The sequence below is a fragment of the Camelus ferus genome, chromosome 1 (genome assembly GCF_009834535.1).
Source record: "Camelus ferus isolate YT-003-E chromosome 1, BCGSAC_Cfer_1.0, whole genome shotgun sequence".
NCBI classification, from domain to species: domain Eukaryota; kingdom Metazoa; phylum Chordata; class Mammalia; order Artiodactyla; family Camelidae; genus Camelus; species Camelus ferus.
The window spans coordinates 91303216-91318468 of NC_045696.1; positions in this window are offsets into that span (position 1 = coordinate 91303216).

Consider the following 15253-nt stretch of genomic DNA (forward strand, 5'->3'; position numbering starts at 1 on the left):
TGTATGTAATCCTTTCTAATATGCTGTTGAATTCAGTTGGCTACTTTTGTTTGTGATTTGTGTATCTATATTCATAAAGGCTATCATCTGTAGTTTTGTTTGTTTGCTTGCTTGCTTATAGAGTCTTTATCTGGCCTTGGTTCTGAGGTAATACTGGCCTCATAGAATGATTTTTGGAAGTGTTCTGTCTTTTCCAATTTTTTGGAAGAGTGTATGATTGGTATTAATTCTGTTTTTAATGTTTGGTAAAACTTACCAATGAAGGTGTATCATCCTGGATTTTTCTTTGCTGGAAGATTTGATTACTGAGTCAATCTCTTGTTATAGATCTGTTCAGCTTTTTATTTCTTCTAAGTCAGTTTTGGTTATTTGTGTGTTTCTAGTAATTTGTCCATTTCATCTAGGCTATTTAATTTGTTGGCCCACAATTATTCATAGCAATTTCTTTTAATCCATTTTATTTTCTAAAAGATTGCTAGTAACAACCTGCTTTTATTTTTTATTTCAGTTGTGTCTTCTCTTTTTTCTTGGTGAGTCTAGCCAGAGTTTTGTCAATTTCATTGCTATTTCAAGGAACCAACTTTTAGTTTCTTAAATCCCTCTATTGTTTTTCTGTTCTTTAAAAGAACAAGGGATTTTTTGAATGGTATGAAGGACATAGAGGACAAAGAAATCAATCCTAATTGAGGATTTTAGAAGAGTTTCTTTGAAGGGTTAGAATAGAATTGAGCCATTAAATTCCTAAAAAGCAAAGTTTTATTTCACAACTCTTTCCCAAATTGAGAAAAAGGCCTAAAACAATTTGCCACTTTTGAATAGCTCCTAGTTTAGGAAAAGTGATGCATTTGGAGAACCATGTGTGTTTGTTTGACCTCTTATTTAGTGGCTTTTTGGTAGTGGTTAACTTCTAAAATGCAGCACTGGGAAAAAAATCATGCAAGCAGATCAGCTTAACTTTCTGTTAGCTGCTTCCAACTTCCTGATCCTTGACGGCATGGAGCATGATTGTGGGTTTGGAATCTGAAATGATACAGAGGCCTATCTTATTTATCAAAGTGCTCCATACTTAGGTCCTAAAGAATGTGTTTTGAAAATGAATACGATCGGGGGATGGTATTCAAAAGAGAGCTTACGGGTAGATCCTAACCACATTTCAGACTCAGAGAGGAAAAACAATTCACACAGAAGTATCTTAGAAGCTTGTCTTAGAATTTGAATGTTGAAACCTCTTTTTATTGGCCATTCCTTTAAGTTCTTTTAATATATATATTAAAGAAAAGAATAGAGTCAGGAGAAAAGCAGGTTTTCGAAAAGTTTTAGATCACGTTTTGTTACTGTATTTTTCATGAAATCTACTCTCTCCGACACAAAAGGCAGCAATAAGTTACTCATCACCTTAAGAGATGCTATCAATTTTATTACTATGAAAATTCAGATCTTACCTATAAAATTGCATAGAATTTTGTTTGATGCTAATAAACAAAAGCTACATTTTTCTTTTTGAAATCACATTTAGCTTTGAGATACATAAACACACACACACGTGTACACATATGTCACTCTCCATTTTCAAATTCTCAGTAATCTTTTATGGCAAAAACAAAACTATTAGAAAACGGAGTCTTCAGTTTATTCTTTTGTAAACTCTCCTGATTTTTCTTTAAATAGTGCAAAAGGAGAAAGCTCACAGGTCTCACACAACCCGCACATCAAGGTCCGTCCATCTGAGCCAGTAAATGTTAGTCCAATGAGACAAATACCACCCAATATGTCATTTGTAGGCTCTTACTAATATTTCAGGTGTGTAGCTCTAATACCATTCTGTTGTGCTCAGAAATAATCCAAGGTATAAATTCAACTCACAGAATACACTTGTCTTTAGCTCAGTTCATCTTTCTGGCTGACTGGCACCCATCTACAAACTAAGCAGCTGCCAGCTTGGGTGGCCCAACAGATTCTGTTGTTGTTGATACTTTATATAATCTTTAAGAAAGTGGCTAGCAGTTAAAGCATAAACACGTTTCTGTACAGGTCCCTACAGCACTAATTCTGTAGGGATGTGGAGCGGTGATATCAGGGTTTTCCCAGAGAGTCTAAACAAAACCCAGTTTCGGCAGATTGCAATCATTTTACAAATGAGCAAAGCTATTCAAACATCAAAAAGGTAAATATTACTCACTGGAAATTCTATGCTGATCTCCTCACTTGCTTGAAGAGCACACGTTAACAGCTTTCTCAGACCATACGGAAAGAATGAACTGAAGTCTGTTGAATGCAAGACACTGATTGAAAGTTAGAAGTATGTACATATCTTACAAAGAATTTCCATAGCAAAAAATATTTCACATCTTGTTCTTCACCTGAGCTGTGCTCGTCAAGTTCTTTATTGCACACCATGACCCTTTTCTCTCACAGAATCTGAAATTCATAAAAGGGTATAGGTTTGAGATCTGATGGTGTCTGATCACCATCTACAAATTGCCGGGTACACAGTTCTCAATTCCAGATGATGCAGGCAAGCGTGGTAAACACTTCTACTCCAGCAGTCAGTGATCCAGGTTGAGGGCCATGGTCTGGATAAGGGATGCATCCAGACAGGTTTCCATTTTTCTTCATCTCAAGGCATCTCAGTACGTGCCTCATCACCACCACACAAGGTTCCGGGCTAGCAATTCTGGTTCTTGAAAGAGACATAAATGTACAATACATACCTGAAAGGGTCATTCTCTGGCTTGGTGCTACTGGGCTTTATCTAAAGCCATACAAGTGGGGTGGCTTCCCCAGGACCCACCTTGGGGAGGAGAGGTGTTCAGGGACCAAGATCTGGAGCAAAGTGCCCTCTGGTAACCCAGAAACAGGCACTGATGGGACCAGGAATCCCAGGGTACATCGCCAAGGAGGGCTCCAGCTCACACCCTCCTCCTTCTTGAACATTTTCTGCTACCAGCTTTAGTGTCTTATCCTTCTCTCCTAAAATCTGTTTTGAGGACACAATACCAGAGAGCTGAAGCTGGATAATGTTCTGGGATCTGGTTGTAAAAGATTTTTAATTTGTTGCCAATATTTAAAAACAAAGAGATTTCACATAAAAATGGAGACTTTGGGCTTCTCTTGGAAATGGGAAAATTCAGCTACTGAAACAGTTTTCTCCATGACAGTGACAATGGCTGAAGCTGAGGCACGGTTTCACCTCCTAAGATGGAACAAGAACCCTGGGGACCTGTGAGCTTTTGAGTTGGCAGCTCTGGCTCTAGTTTCCCCACAACTTTTAAAACGTGGTCACAGACTCTAGACCATGAGTGAGAGCAATCTGTTAGGAAGGTATTTCTTTAGTGTGTGTCTTGGTAGAATTGGTCCATTATGAGTCTCTAGTCTCCTGTTCACCTTGTTTGCTCACTTTTAAAACAAAACTTTGCTATTTGCTGGAGGAGCATTTTATAAAGCTTTTTTCTATTCAGTTCATTAAAGCCATTTGTTAAAAGGTAGCAGATACCTTCCCTGCACTGCTAATTTCTCTCTTTTCCCCAGAAGCTTTAGCAATCTCGGTTTCCTCACCCTGCAAACCTGAACAGTAATGCTTATCCACCGATGGGAAGGTTATCAAGAGAACTCACTCATACATACATTCATGCTTCCATTTCCAGTTAGTAAGTCACCTCTCACTTGGTGCTAAGCGCACCAGGCCAGGGGCTGGGTTAGACAAGACATCTGTATGCAGGTACTGAGCATTTAGAACCATTCCTGTCTGGCATAGAGATGCTGCAGTCATCATCCTTGGAGTCCAGACCCTGGGCCTCAATTTAGTGGGAAGTCACCCCAGCCCTGTATGGAGAGAGAATCTAAAAGGAACAGTAATGGAAAAAGCTGGAAGAGGCTTCTTACCCTCAGAACAACAGTAACTCGTCTCTCTACCCTCCTTCAGTCACGATCAGTTTCCACTTTTCCCTCCAGCAACTCTACTCATCCTTCCATTCAAGACTGAAACAGCCAGAGAGCAGGCTCTGTAACTGACTCCCTGTGGCTCTCTCTGCTGAATGAGGTCATGTTCACCCCTTACCAGGAGTCCAGCCTGTATCCACACAGAGCTAAATCCCTCCTGGGTGGACTCTCTCTTCCTCTGCTTCTTATTATACTTCAGCCATTCCATTCCTTCCTGGAGCTATTTTCAGAGCCTCACTTCCCCTCAGCTAGCTTGTAAGTGGTAGGACAGAACTCAGGCAGAGACCTTCTACTCCCAGAATCTGTGCTCCAGCTAAACCACATCTTTTCTCCACACTAGCATGTAAGCCCTGCACAGAAGGGACAACCTTGGTCTGCTGTCATGCAGAGACACCACTGACTTTTTGAATGGGACAGTTCTTCATAGAGTCAGGCTATCTCGCGTATCATAGAACATCAGCATCCCGGGCCACAAAAGGTTAATTTGGGTAGTACCCCCCAGCGTTTGCGACAATCCAAAGTGACCATGCATTTCCAAATGGAGGTGGGGGAGATGAGGCTACATGGGTGGGGCAGTCCTCATTAAGTTTCAGTATTTCAGTTGAATTTGGCCTCCACATTTTCCTCCTGTTATACTTAACAGTTCCTGACTTAGTAACAGGTATCCATAATTATAGACAAAGCAAATACCCAAGAAAATTGGGTAGTAATTTTTAAGACAGAGAATGTTTTCAAGGTGTATAGTGCACTCCACCACTGTGACCTCAGGTAAGTTGCTTAAATTCTCTACACATCAGTTTCCTCAACTGCAAAATGGAGATATTAAGGGTCCTCAAGGATGATTCTTGTTCCCCTTCCATTGTATAGAATTTTTCTGTGAAGCGGCTTCCTGGCCAGGAACTATATTTCTTGGCCCTCATTGTATCTAGGTGGGGCTATGTGGTTAGCTCAATGAAATGTAAGTAGAAGTGATGTGTGTTGCTTTCTGTTAATGTGGTTTGGAAGTAGGCACACCTTCTGTACCTGTTTCCTCATTTGCTAGCTTATTATCAGTGTCCAGAACATCCTAGGAAGCCACACGTTGGAAATGAAAAGCAACAATTTGGAAAGAGCCTGGGTCCCCTGGGCCTCCATTTGGAGGAGAACTGCCTGCCAATCAGGAATACTTACACTGCACTTGGATGAATAAAGATGCTTCTATTGTGTCTGAGCTGCTCTACATTTTGGTGTTTCTTAGAGCAGGTAGCATTGCCTTAACTAATACAAATATTTACCTCCTCCTTAAATGATATAGAGCACTAAGGAAAGCCCGTGGTGTATAGTAAACATTCAATAAATGCTAACAATGGTTATTAAAATTGTTATTGTCTCTTTCTATTACTTAGTGGAGCCAAAGGCACTAAAGTCTCCTCCATTATTTGGAGAAATTAACTGTGTAGATGCTTTTGAGTACAACAGAAAAGTCAATCCAAAAATGGCTCAAATGATGATAGCACATAATATCTCACTTTGTAAGTTCAGGGCCAATGTTTTCAGGATTGGCTGGACTGTGTTGTCACAGACTCTAGTGCTGTCCATCTTTTTGCCCTGTCATCTTTGTGTATGGTTATGTCTCTCCTCATGGGTGCAAGATGGCTGCCATAGCTCCAGAGATCACATGCAGACAGGACAATGCCCTGTGAAGAAACAGGCTTTCCCTTTAATTGGTGAAGAAGACCCTTTTCCCAGAAGTCCCCAAACTCTTTCTCTAGGATTAGCTTATGTGCCCTTGACAAAACTAGTCGTTGGCAAAGAGAATGAAACCATCATTATTGATCACCTTCTCTGAGCATATGAAAGGATAAGCAGCTAAGATTAATTGAGGAATTTGTAGCAGATGCTGTGGGGGTCATTATTTCTCCAAAAGGAATGTTTTATACTTTCAACACAAGGCTATTCTACTAATCTTGCAAGCATCCTTATTCATATCTACTGCTATACCTTTGCTCATATTAGTCATGCCCCTGGAATGCTGTCTGTTCTTATTTTGTATCCAGCATTCAAGTGCCTCCTCAAATTCGACTTCTACAAAGCATTCTCTTAGCATGACTTTCCTCTTCTTGGAGCTTCTATAGCTCATATAGTCAGTATCACAATTTGGTAGATACTAAATTATATTACTATATTATTATGTTACATATATTTTGTTAGTTTATGGCATATTACTATAGGCTCATTGTTTAATTGTTTGATGTATAAATTTATTTGCTCAAAAATTGTTTTTTGAGCACTCACTGTATGCCAGGCATTGGGGAAACAGAGATGAGTAAGTCCTAGTCCTTGCCTCCAAGTTCCTTACAGCAGTAGAAAAACCCATACCTTAGATGCCTCTTGTGTCTTCCATGTTGATCGACCCAGAGCCAAACATAAAGTGAACATTAAAAATGTACCTGTAATAATATACCCAGGGGTATATTTGGAGAACAAACAGTCACCACCACACAAACCCAATTTGTACAGTGCTCACCCATGATTGTACCTCAGTCCTCACTCTTAATCACTGAAATAACCTCAAGTGGAAAAACCTCATCACCACAGTTGCATCATGAATTTAAAAATGGCAGTTTCCCAGCAGGCTGAGGGACTCTCAGACATTCTGAAAATCAAGTGTAATCATGTATTTCCTTCCCCAGAAGAATGTGTCACCATTTGTCTCTTCTCTGTAAAGAGATCCAAGGCATTAAATCACAAAGGAGAGAAGAGACAGGCAGAAGAGTGGATTTAGAAAATCACTTAGTAGTTGCCTTAGGACTTGCACAGAGAATATACAAGATGAAAGAAAGTGAAGACACAATCGCTTCTAATAGTTCCTTGGAAAAACTCCATCCCCAAATGTCCTTCATTCTTGTTGCTATTTGTTGAAGGTTTGCAAAGCTGACTAAGAGTGTTTTATGCTAATTGGCTTTATCTGACATCCCTTTATCATTTGAAATTAATAGACAGTCTCATAGATACAAGGTTAATGGAATATCTTCTCCACCTCAGATTTGCAACTTGGCGTTTTCCCCAAAACACCACTTTCATCTTTATATAAGCGATCGTGTCTATAAAGTCTTCTGAAAAAGGCATGCTGTCGAATCCCATCAACCCATTTGTGAAACGTTCCAGCGGGAAATTGTTACACTGTCATTGTAGAAGCTGTTTGCTCTTGGCATGCTCTTAAATATCCAATGGATTTGACATCCTCTTAGCATGGTGGGGAGCGAGCAGCCTGACGTGCCAAGCCCTAAGCAACAGCTGGCCCCATAGCAAAGCCCCCTCTTCTTCAGCTCTTCGGAATGATGCCATCTGAGAAAAGGAACACTTAATGTGCAGTAGAACCAAACTCCACCCTAAGGTGCAGAGATGATAGAGGTCTTCTCTCCTGTCCTCCTGCTTCTCCCTTTCTAGGAATACAGGCTGAAGTGACACTTAGAAAGGAAGTATGAAAATGTTTCAATATTGGAAAGACTTTCAGCTAAAGGAAAGCTTCTGCGTGTATCTGTGAGGGATGAGAGAAGAGGAGAGGAAATATATAGGGTGACTGTTTTAGCCTTTAGGGAAAAGCAGGTTTATTTCTACTTGTCCAACTCAGGTCACCCAAGGTAAAGGAGAATTGAAGAAGGCACATTGCATGCAGAGTCCACAATGATAACTTGGCGTGCTTGATGCTCCCAGAGCTCCAAGGGCTCCAAAGGCTTAAACAGTTTTATGTGAGCATTTAAGACGTGCAAAAAGGTATAAAGAATAAAACAAAATGAATCGAAACCCAATATATGTTGTATATACATGTCCCATCTACTCCCCCTGCATCCCACCCCGAAAGTAATAACTATCCTAAATTTGTTGTTTACCACTGCATGCTTTCCAGGCCTTTGCTACATACTAATTACTTTGCATGTTTTTAAATCTTATTTACATCTGATACAGATGTAAATAGAAACAAATAGATGTAACAGAAAAACACAAAATGAAAGCAGCTTAAACAGAATACACGTTTATTCTTCTATCACATACAGAGAAGCTGGAGATGGGCCATCAGGGCTGATCTAGGGATACCTAGGAATGTAGTTTCATCCTAGCTCATGGCTTCCATTTTCTGCATCACTTTATAATCTAAAGTTAGCTACTGAAGTTTCAGCCATTACATTCACACTGCTGACTAGAAGAAGGGAAAAAGGCAGAAAGACCAAAAAAAAAAAAAAAAAAAAATCATTAGCAACTGAGCACAACACCTTTAAAAGCTCCCGGAAATCCTAGTCATCACTTCCACTTACAGCTCATTGGCCAGAACTAAATCACATGACCACACCAAGTTGAAAGGTCCCCTTTATTTTGGGAAGCAATTTGCCAAGTAGTATTGGTGCTCTGTAACGGGGAAGGAAGCAAGAGTGGCTTATCAGCTGTAGTCTCTGTAAAGATTCAAGGTCTATGTACATTTGTTTCCACTTAATTGCATTTGTGAGATTCTTCTGCATTGAAAGTTATAGCTCTGATTCGTTATTTTTCACTGCTGTATACTACTTCATTTGTGACTGTTCTCCGACCTGTTTACCCAGTATCCTATTTATGTGTTTCTTTTAATTCTCTTTTTGGGTTGGTGAAAACAAGAGTTTATTGAAATGATGCTACGAACATTCTTGTATGTCTCCTGGTACATACATGTGAGTGTTTCTCTAGGGCTCTTAAAAGGGAATGGAATTGCTGGGTATGCACTTCTTCAACTTTGCAAGTTATTACCAAATTTTTCCCAAAGGTGATAGCACCATTTTTTTGACACCAGGCAAAGGTTTCCCTCAAACTCTGTCTTCTCAACAACCTTTGGTATTTTCAGACTTTTTAGATCTTTGCCTTTAATGAGTGTAAAATAACTTCCCACTGTGGCTCTCTTTTGCATTTTCTTGGATATTAATGTAGATGAGTGTCTTTCATGTGTTTTTTGACCATCCATGTTTCATCTTCTGTAAACTGTCCATCTCTTTTGTCCATTTTTCAAACATCTCGTTGTTTGCTTTTTTTTCTTTTTGGTTCTTTATATAGTCTGGCTATATATGTGTGTGTTGCCAGTTATGTGTGTTGAAGATATTTTTCTCCCAGCTGGCATTTGCCCTTTCACTTACTCTGCAATATCTTTTGATTAACAGAAGTTTGAAATTGCAGTGTAGATGAATTTATCAAACTATTTATAGTTTTTATATTAAATTTTCTACGCCAACTTCAAAACATTTATCTACTTTCACACTTTAATCTTCACTTTACTTATACATAAATTTCATTTTGTGAGATAAAATTCCAGTTTTCCTTTTTACCATTTGACTAGCTAATCATTAGTCCTAACACCACTTATTAAGTAGTTTTTATTTTCCTCATTGATCTGCAATTCCAGGCATGAAATAATATTGTTTCCAGGTATTGATGAGACTTTTTTTTTGCTTTATCATTCTTTTTTTACTCATTTGCTTATCTATAATTCTGTCATTAAGACACTGTCTCTCAATTAACACAGCTTTAATCATGAAGTTAGTGTGGGATTAAGAGTGATGGATAAGCAAACCAATGAAACAGAATGAAAGAACCAGTGTTTTCCTGTGTTCTTTGTTCTTTTATGTGATGGTCAGTCAGGTGCAGCCACAAGAGGAGACACAAGAGAGATTCAAGAAAATAAAGTCTGTTATACTCACAGGTCCTACAGAGAGGGTCACAACAGCTCTCTCCTCTCTGGTCTTCAAGCTGCATGGCCTAGCCACCTTGGTCTCTCTGGACTGTAGCTCCTTCTCCTGAACTCAGAGAGTTCACCTTTCTCCCCTTGGGTGTGCATATCTGCAAACCTGGTGTGGAAACCCTGTCAAAGCAATAGTCTGGGGCAAGCAGAGGGCTCATCTCATTTGTTTTTCATATTTCAGGAATGACTATCCTACACTGATTGATAGCCAATGTCACAGAAACCAATTTTCATGTATGTTTTCCATTTTTTGGTTTTTCAAGTATAGGATAAATCTGTCCTTGTTACTCCACTGAATTCACCACTGAACACAAGGGGTGATAGCAGATCTTCCTGTCTCATTCCTGATTTCAAAGAGAATTTTTCAAACATTTCACTAGTTTGAGATTTGCTGTAAGTTTTCATGTGGTCCTCCCCCCACCCCAGTTTAAATATTTACTGAACATTTGCAATATGAAAGGAGCTGTGCGAGGCTCTATGAAGTAGACAAAGATATACAAGACATGACTCCTACCTCAAGAAACTGACAGGCTCATTAGTGATATGAAATACAAATGTAATTTTAATACAGAGCAGACTGAAAAGTGACAAATGAAAGATACAAATCAAGAGTTTAGATGATGCATCATTTCCTTGCAAGATTCAACTCAATAAATAAATTCTGAATACCTACTCTGTGCAAAGATTAAGGAAGGCTCTATAAAGAGACTATATAAATCTTAGAAATGTTTCTAAAAATTTCTAAAAATTAAATGAATAAACGCTTAGGTTAGTAGTAAGTTTGTAGTTAGGACTTTCACTGTTTAATGATTTAGCTTTTAAAACCCCAAGGTTTTAAGAAAAGGAAAAGGCTAATTTTATCCCCATGACAGTGCTAAAGTCTAAAATGTACAGTACCCACAAAAAGACTATCTTATATGTCAACACAATAGAAAATGTTGTTTTAGGAAAGAAAGATCAGCTAAAAAGATACATTTTAGACATAAATTTAAAAAATAGAGATGTAGAGGTTATAATGCTATCTTTAGAGAAATAGGGTCAAAAAATACTGCCCATGAGTAATTGCTTTTAGTGCCTTTAGAACTTGATATTTTTGTAATTTTGTAGTTAAATTTAATTCAATAAGCTGCAAGGGGGAAAATCATCTTCTAGAACTTGGATAAAGCCATTTTTTGGTATGTTTTTTCTTACTGTAAGTAGTTAGAGATAAAAATATGATTGTACCCTCTTCTAAGTATCGTAAAAAGAAGTAAATATTAATTTTCCTAAATCATTTGTCCTTGGCAATGTTACATATACACTACCACATTAAAAAAAAAAAAAGACTTCTCCCAACATTTTCCCATACAAAACATACATCTGTATTATTACTGTTAATATTTTGTAGCTAAAATCTTGTCTGGCTCAGTTGTGTGTGAAAAGTCAGAAAGAGCAGAACCTAATTCTCTGGGGTACAGTGTAATGATGCTAGAGAAAAAAATAAAAGAATGACAGGAATGATCAATGGTTTCCCATGCCAGTAAGACGAAGAAAGATGTCTGAGAAGTACCCATTCAGTTGAGTCAGTAGGAAGTCCCCAGTGACTTAATGGGACCATTTCTGGTGAAGTGACGGCAGAGGAAGGCCCTTATGTGAAAGATGAGGGGAAGCTGAGGGAAAGGGGAGTGAGTACAGACAGCTCTTTCCAGCAGTGAGTCTGCTGCTGTGTCTCAAACTCCCTCAGGGGAGTTGGAGTCCCAATACCAATGGCTCCCAAATACTAATTGTTGATCCCATACAGATGCATAACAGAATTTTCACTGGTCCAAATTGAAGTGAGAAAGATACAGACTATGTAGGAAGTTGTTCATAAAACTACATTTATTCAGTTTAAGGAGTTGGCTCTCGCTCTGAGATAATGATCTCCCAAAGTATACCCCATCTCTTGGTGGAGGTGGGGAGAGTGTGGGAAGACACCCTCTCCTCTATGAAAGTAGATAGAAATGTTTTAGTTATGACTTCTTTTTTGTAAAAATGTTCTAACTCAGTAAAATTTTAAAAGTAAGTAGTTGTACTTTAGTTTTATTTCAGTTTGTTGTTTTGTTTATTTACGGGCCCAGGATTCTAAAAGACTTGGAATCAGATTCCTTTACCTGGAAGAGAATCTGCCCTGGACAGACCATCACCACAGCCAGCCCACCTGTGATACCCAGGCTTCCTCTCAAGTGCCTGTCTTCCTGCTCCCCAAATCTGCTTCCTCAGCTGCCGTGCCCTTGGGAACATGCAAGGTCCAACACGGAGGGCCACTTCCTTTTCTTCTCAGCCTGACAGCAGGGAGCAGGGACACATAAGAGTGTTTAAAGGCACCTCTTTAGTTGTAGGATTGCTAACTACCGACTCTGGGCTGCTCAGAGCTCAGCAGTCTTGACTGGGGCATTGGTCTACAGCATCTGTGCCAGGTGTGGCAGTGCTTTTACAGTCATGTGTTATGGGCACTGAACTCTTACAACATTCATGCTATTATCAGTTTGGTAGACCCTTTTTGTCCCTTCTCTCTTGCTAGATGATGGTGATGATGATTGGAGTTCCACAAAGAAGATGTGGTGTGTATGTGTGTGAGATAGATATATATATATATATATATATATATATATATATATATATATATATATATATATATATAATGGAATATTACTCAGCCATAGAAAAGAGTGAAATCTTGCCATCTGTGACAACACAGATGGACCTAGAGGGTATTATGCTAAGAGAAATGTCAGAGAGAAAAAGATAAGTACCTTATGATTTCACTTATGTGTAAAATCTAAAAGAAAACAAAAGAACAAACATAAAACAGAAACAGACTTATAGTTACAGAGAACAAACTGTTGCTAGAGGGTAATGGGTGGGTGGGGGGATGAGAGAATAACTGAGGGAGATTAAGAAGCACAAACTTTCAGTTACAAAATAAATGAGTCATAGAGATAAAATGTACAGCATGGGGAATATTGTCAATAAATTGTAATAACTTTGTGTGGCAACACATGGTAACTAGAAGTATTGTGTTGATCATTTTGTATTGTACGGAAATATCAAATCTCTATCTTGTGCACCTGAAACTAATATAATATTGAAGGTCAATTATACTTCATTTAGAATAGAATGCGATGGTTTATATTCTTTATAGAAATCAGTTTATTACACTGTCTTCTCCATGAGCAAAGTATTTGCCAGGATTTTTCCATTAACTTGTTTTATAATGTCTCTAACAAAACCACGCAAACTATGAGTTTTGTACTCATAGGTTTACTTTAAGGTTTACTCTGAATTTAGTTCCTTTTTTCCAAAAGTAGTTCAAACCAAAAAAAAAAAAAAATTCCATTGTGATATTCTTTCCTCCAATTCATCCAGTTAAGTTTTTCTGGGTTCATAGATTCAGGGAAGTGATGAAAAACAGAAAGCGGAGGAAAAAAAATTCCCTTTTTCGTTTGAGTTTCAGAAGAGCAGGCCCGCAGGGGAACACACAGGACTCCATATGGACAAAATATTTGAGAGGGAACCTCAAACATAAGAGCAAGGCTTCTATTTATCCCCTCTCCTGCTCCTTCTAGGAAAAGATTCTCTGAACTGAGAGCATAGAAGAGTTGGAGGAAAGTAACGAGTGCAGATGTTGGTGGGCCCTGTGCCTGCCCCTGGTAGCATGACTGCAGCACCAGGTTGAGAAGACCAAGCTGCAGCCAGCAGCACAGACTGACCAGCCTCCCAAGTGGTGCAGGAACTGTAGAATGGTTTGTTTTGCACCTAATAAGGACAGTGATGTGAACCAATGGACTCAAGGGCCTTTGGATTAGGAAGGGGATGTCGCTCTAGTGGCCCTTGTGAACACTGACAGGGGCTCGGAAGGACAACAGGTGTCCTGGCAGGTACTAGTGTGGACACAGAATATGAAAAATCTTGAGGGGTCACCCATGTAACCCCCTACAACTTGGGTGCAACTTCAGGGAAGTGGAGGGGGGAACCACCTTGATTTAGATTAGATTTGCCTGCCTTGGTAGAGTGGAAATTTGTGAACAAAATGAATTATTTAAATAATCATATTTTGCACGCTGGTGTTGTAGGCAGTGATTATTTTATTGACCAAATGAGGTTTGGAGATACATAGTTGGAGAGAAGGATAATAAATGAGCAAGCAGATAAATTATTAAAATAATCATAGCCTGTGAAAAGCATTAGGAAGAAAGTGAATAAGGTACCAGAGAATAACCAGGAGATCTGCCTATCTTGGATGATCAGGAAAAGCCTGAAAGAACAGCCAGCACAAGGCCCTGAGGTGGAGAGCTTGACTTGCTCTGGATTCCACAGAAGGCCAGCTGAGTGAAGTGAGGGTTGGGATAAAGCTGGACAGGTGGGCAGGGACCAGAGTTTAGAGGGTCTGTGGGCCATGATAAGGTTGGGATTTTATTTTCTGTGCAATGAGATGCCACTGAAGGGTTTTAAGCAAAAGAAGTCAGAGTCAAATCTATATTGTAAGAAGACTAATTAGGCTGTTGTATGAGGACCAGATTGTTGGGGAGAGGGACAAAAATAGGAGTGAGGCACCAGTGAGAGGCTCCTGCAGTGATCTGGACCAGAGATGATGGAATCTTGAACTAAAGTGGAATGTGAAATGGAGAGAAAACAGTAGAAAAATATAAAATGTATTTTAGATACAGGATCAAGAGATCTGGCTGTTACATCTGGGTTTGGAAAGAGGCAAAAGTTGGAATCAGGATGACTTCTAGGTATCTGGCTTTAATATCTGGAAAATACTAGGGGCATTTCCTGAAATTGGGGAAAGGGAGATGCTGGGAGGATGGTGATACCTGTTCTGGGTTGTGGTGGAAAATTCCTTGTTCCATTTGGACTTGTTCGGTTTGATAGGACAAGAAGTCGTCCACGTGGAGTCGTCAGGTCTAAGGTATAAGTTGTCAGGTATATTTAGGTATAAGCTGGGTGTTCAGAGGAGAGATCTGGGGAGATATAAGCTTCAGAGTCATCACTCTATAAATGGTTTTCAAAGTCATGGATATGGATGAGATGGATTCGGGAAAGAGCATGATGGAGAAGCAAAGGGGGCATAGAACTGAGCAGGACTCCAGCATTTAGAGGTCTGGCAGGTAAGGAGGACAAAGTAAGCTTTACTTTAAATTTAAAGATGTACTTCATAGTTCTTTACTCTTTGTGATAGCTTTGCTTGGTGAATCGTGCAGCCGACAGGGAAGCAGCGTAAAACGGCGCCCTTCCTCATCTATGACCCCCTCCTAAGGCTCTGAGTAAGTCCCCTCCAATATTAGTTTCCTGAGCTACACAAAAAGGCCCCTGTGGTAGCAGCCACTACCTTCCTTGCAAGGTTTGGTGAGAAGTGTCAAGACGGAATTAAATTCAGGCACGAAGATTTACATTCAAATGCCAGCCATTTTCTCAGTCTTTCTGAATAGTCCAGACTTTGTATTTTAGGCCTTTAGAAATTCTAATAATGCAAACGGAATCAAAATCATCATTCATATTATTAACAAGCATTTTTGAGTAATGTTTTGAGTAAGTGCCTAATAAAGTTTA